The 5,660-nt window shown below is 31.7% G+C and overlaps 1 long non-coding RNA gene across 1 annotated transcript; it reads right to left on the bottom strand.

Moving 5' to 3' along the window:
* Positions 1-2,892: 2,892 nt before the first annotated feature.
* On the bottom strand, positions 2,893-3,824 carry LOC143046709 (uncharacterized). Its single transcript, XR_012969241.1, has 2 exons — positions 3,775-3,824; positions 2,893-2,967 (listed from the first exon to the last, which is right to left on the bottom strand). It is a non-coding gene; the product is annotated as an uncharacterized LOC143046709 (long non-coding RNA).
* Positions 3,825-5,660: the final 1,836 nt, after the last annotated feature.

Here is a 5,660-nt window from a genome sequence, read left to right as displayed (position 1 = left end):
TTCGCCAAAAAACAAATATTTTTTTTACAATTTTAAAAATAAAAAAAAATAAAAAACAAGGGAAAAAACTATTTCCATTTTTGGAATTTTTCGTACTAAATTATTATCAACTATGTACATGTACTTGTTTGGCTTTATAATAATATTGATCTGAGCGTCACTGATGAGTCTTATGGGTATCACCACCCCAGTAGCCAGTACTTCGGTACTGGCATGAAAATACGGATTTTTTGTGTTATTAAAATTTACTGTTACAAAATGATAGAAATTATTATAAATTAAGGAATGTATCTCCCTCATGCAAAGCTCTGGTTCCTTTCACGGACCTTTTGGATTATAGCTCTTCATCTTTTATATAAGCTTTGGATTTCAAATATTTTGGCCACGAGCATCACTGAAGAGACATGTATTGTCGAAATGCGCATCTGGTGCAAGAACATTGGTACCGTTAATTTTATTATGAAGACGAAACGCGCGTCTGGCGTATTAAATAATGATCCTGTTACCGACACAAAATATTGTATGCAAAACGCAGAGTAAAACTCAGTCCTAAACATGCTAAAGAAGTCCTATATCTGAATAGGTAACACAAGAAACTAAGCAAAATCTATGTTGTTTGGACTATATTCTTACCACTTTGGATACTGTTCTATTAAATTCTGCATTTTCAATAAAATATTATTCAAAATTGCTTTAATGTTTTAGAGTCCTTCTTTGACTTTTTTCAATGTATGCACTAGTCAACGAACGAATTCGCATTTGAAGACATGACCTGTAAGTAAATATGTTACTGAATGTGAGAACAACTTACAATATAACATCAAGAATCTGATATTTAAAAAAAATGTTATTTAACAGAAGTTTGAAGTTTATTCGTCAATTACCTTTCTTAAAATTATTACATTTTTCTAGAGGAGACGAACGTATGAGTTAACTAAACTTATGACATAAATGTCAAACAAATATATATGATTTTTGTATGTAGTTCCCTTAATACACGTAGTTTTAATAAAAAAAACTGATGCTTTTTTCTCTTAATATCTTTAAGACATGCCTATGCATTTACACAAGTACCTTACATAAAAAAAAAAGATAAATGCATGAAATCTGTCCATCCTCGTAAATTCAACAAATTATTTTTTCTTACTTTGAACAGCCATTTTTTTATAAACGAAAGGGAGGAAGTCTTAACATTATACCTAATTCCTCAGATACATAATGCATATACACCATTTCTTTTTCGAAACAAAAGATAATGGAAGAGAAACATTGAAATATAATATACTCAAGTCTGAGGAAACATTAACAAGTATTTCACCTGTTTAAGTTCCATTTTAATCGCAACAAACACAGTGAAGAAAAGCAACGTCGGTGTAATAAATGTATATGTTTGCAAGCTTAAATTTTAAATATCCGCTTAAACATTAGTGAGTACATTGTGAGAAATATAACATGTATGTGTACTTGCTATGAAAAGGGAGAGACCTCGACAGACATCATCTTTATTTCACATTTGAGAAAGCTTCAAGCTTCAAAGTTATACAATTAATGTTACTCAATCCGAAAATGCACGAATTTTGTATTTGTAAATAATCACATCATAGATATCAGGATTAACATTTTACATGTTCGCCAGACGCTCACAATGACGACTGTAAGGGTTGGTGTTCACATACGAGATATACTGTGTGAATAGCAAGCTACATCGATTGTACAAAATTTTTATTCCACTGTAGTACTCTTTTTTAAGTCAACTTAATTGTCTTTTTTTGGCTTTTTATAAAGTGGTCAGTGTTCTAAATTTAGAAAAAAAATAATGCTGGTTGTTATAACGCCTATATCTGTAGCGTCTCTGGTTAGTCTTGTGTGGTCGAAACACGCGTATGGCGTATTAAATCTTAAACCTGGTACCTTTTGTTAGCTATTATTCGTGTTTTTCTCTGTCCTATATGTTCTCCCATTTATTTGTATTGTAGTCCTTTTATGTAATGTTGTCGTTTCAATGTCATATTTAACACTGACTTAAAAGCGGGAGTTTTAGCAGGTTCAACCCACCATTGTTTTTTTATTATTTAAATGTCCATACCAAGTCAGGAAAATGACCATTGTTATATTATAGTTCGTGACTGTGTGTGTTACATTTTAATGTTGTGTTTCTGTTCTGTCGTAGTTCTCCTCTTATATTTGATGTGTTTCCCTCAGGTTGTTTTTTTTAACTCGGATTTTATTTTTGAATCGATTTATGAATTTCGAACAGCGGTATACTACTGTTGCCTTTATCTATCACACAAAGTGTACCCTAGAATACTAGATTTTGAAAAAGAAGTCTATTTACATCAAATGTTCTTATCCTTCGAACCTTATCTTTCTAGTTCATGACACTTTAACGTGATAAACTGTAGTACCTTAGCAAACAATTTGGCGTGAAACATAATCGTGCTATAGCGTCGATCATAGAACTTTAGCGTGACGTCACCATCGCACTTTAGAGTACCTCCACGCTTAAGAGTCTACTAAGAGTTAGAACATATGGTTTGATTGCTAATGCGAGACTTTCCACCAGATGACGTAGAATATAACACTACCACTGGAAATGAGGGTATATTGAATACAAACTAAGTATTGCCTTGCATATAACGTAGCGCTATCGTTACAAGATGCATTGGATTCAACATGTTCCACACCTTCATTTTTACCTTGATTTACTGTGTACTCCTACATCCCGTACACTCAAACGCACATCTTTCTTAGACAATGGTTTGCTGCCAATCGGAGGAATACCTGTAGTGATCATATTTTCATTCCCTTGTCACTCACTCTTAAGGGTTAAAACAAATATGAAAACTACATTGACCTTAAGGCTTTTGATTTAAGACAGACAAGAACAGAACGTAACTGAAATTTACTTTATTCTGCTGTAGTCCCAAGTACTGGAAGATATCTAGAGTTGTGCGGTGCTTTAAGTGACTGAAAAGAAATGAGGATAAATCATTTATAATCATCTAGTTGTATTAACTAGACAAGAATGTTTACACAAATAAAAAGTTTGTGTATGATTGCCAAGAAACATGTTTTAAAAGAAACCTAATGACAAAGTAGTTTATTCAATTTCTTAAATGTGTAAGAATAGTCCATACGAACATGATGCAATATCATAGGAACAGGTCTTTATTTACATGACCATTCTTAATACAATCATTTATCTAGTACTTTAATCTGCCTAAATGATATACTATGTACTGATATATTTTTGGATAGCCACAAAACCAGGTTCAACCCTACATGTCCCAAGTCAGGAGCCTCTGGCCTTTGTTAATCTTGTATTATTTTAATTTTAGTTTCTTGTGTACAATTTGGAAATTAGTATGGCGTTCATTATCACTGGACTAGTATATATTTGTGTAGGGGCCAGCTGAAGGATGCCTCCGGGTGCGGGAATTTCTCGCTACATTGAAGACCTGTTGGTGACCCTCTGCTGTTGTTTTTTATTTGGTCGGGTTGTTGTCTCTTTGACATATCCCCATTTCCATTCTCAATTTTATGTTTTCTTAAAATGTCCTGTACCAAGTTATGAAAATGGCCATTGTTATATTATAGTTCGGTTCTCTTTGTGTTACATTTTAATGTTGTGTTTCTGTTGTGTCGTTGTTCCACTCTATTATATGATGTGTTTCCCTCAGTATTAGTTTGTAACACGGATTCTTTTTTTCGCCAAATCGATTTATGAATTTCGAACAGCGGTATAATACTGGTGCCTTTATTTAAGTGTCTTACCTGTATGTTTATAATCAATGATGCATTTCCCTTTAATCCTCCAAAATCCTAAAATAAAAAATGTATGCAATAAAACGAGATATGCAAGTGAACACTACTACAGTTTATTTAGAATGTGTTATCTTTAAAAAATTCAAAAAGTCAGATTGATGCTGTTGACTTAACATTGGATTTCCAATAAGGGTAAATACCAGAAACGGATCGGAACAGATTGAACGGATTGGTCTTGTAACCAACTGGTCACGTGTTCTTTCTTAAACAATTGTAAATAGAACATATATATATATATATATATATAGCTAGCAATAAATGTTATATATATAAAGAGAGAGATAACAGGGTTGCAATAGTTCCTCAACAAACTCCACGCATGCCATTTCGTCATATATATATTTTGGTATAACAGTAGCACATCATCTACAGTTAGTGTTAGTTTTCATGATTTTTTTCTATGTTATTATCTATGATAATATTTTTAGATTCTATCAAAATAATTAAGCAACGACGCATGAATGGTAATTACAATCGATATTTATCAAATTATGCTTTAAAAAGTGAAGTTTTAAAATTAACATTCCTTGACTTTGCAAATACTGACTGAGAAATTTTTCAGTTTATCATGTTTATTGAGAATTTAATTTTCTTTTTTTTTCTATTGCGGTTATTGTTTTTTTACACCCACAGCTCAATTCAGGATGCAACGAATAAATAGTAAATAAGGAATAGATAAATAGCGAAGAAGTAACATGCTACCAGTCGTATCTGAAACGGGAACATTCGCACTAATATATTTATTTCCAGTCAACATAAACAGAGTTAACATCAAAGACAAAAAAATAAAAGAAAAGAAATTATTTAAAGGGGCACTAGCTGTCAAATTCATGGTCACCAATTTGACTCAAATTCTCATATATGATTAATAACAATGTAAAACATTTATCCAATCACTCAAACGTTTAGAATAAACAGTTTACAGAGCATGGGGTAGATGATATGTAGGTTCGTTTCGTGTGTATTTAAATCCAGATGCCATCTAATTAACTATCGATTTGACCTCAGATGACCATATAAGCGATGTAAACACAAATAAAGATATGAATAGGTTAAACCAGCACGTGCAATTGGATTTGTATAGGTCTGTTTGATTTGAATTTATAGATTAAAAATATAAGTTTCTCATTGTTTTTAACAGTATAAGAATGATTTTATATGGATCGAATTAGTAATCAAATGATTAACCGTAGTTTCACTTTCATTGTTGACATTTTTTTCTTTAAATAACCAGTTCACGTACAATGCATGCGTTGTCAGTCTCTAGCTAGGGGGTTAAATTGAAGTTCACATGAATACCGGTTAGAATGATGATGACGTATTCACTTGCAAGTGAATCAGTCAAAAATTATGTATAATCGCTTATTTCAACAAAATTAAAGCAAATTGATTGCTAAAAGCAAATTATTATTTCATTGTTCCAATTTAATTAATGATTAATCTAAAAAAAATCATACTTTATTTTTTTATATATATCGTAGCTAGTGCTCCTTTAAACGATGCAATATTTAAAAAGACAAAAAGGAACGGATAAGGAGCGAATATGAAATATGGTATCACTCGAGCGTTGGACTAGGTACACACACAATAATATGTTTATTAAACCCCTACAAATATAAAGCTTACACCAGAGACAAGAAAATAAAAGGATTGTGTCTTAAAGGTGCAATGTATGGCAAGTGTATAACAAACGAGTAATTCAAATAAGTAATAGTATCAGTCAATCGCAGAACATGTATATTCACACTTAAAAAATGTTATTTCCTATCTTCAAACCCACAGCTAACACCTGAGACAAGAAAATAAAAGAAAATCAAGCATTAAACTGTATAAAA

This window comes from Mytilus galloprovincialis, chromosome 9, assembly GCF_965363235.1.
Source record: "Mytilus galloprovincialis chromosome 9, xbMytGall1.hap1.1, whole genome shotgun sequence".
In the NCBI taxonomy this organism is placed as follows: domain Eukaryota; kingdom Metazoa; phylum Mollusca; class Bivalvia; order Mytilida; family Mytilidae; genus Mytilus; species Mytilus galloprovincialis.
The sequence above is the reverse complement of the archived record's forward strand: the minus strand, read 5'-3'. Positions and strand labels throughout refer to the sequence as shown.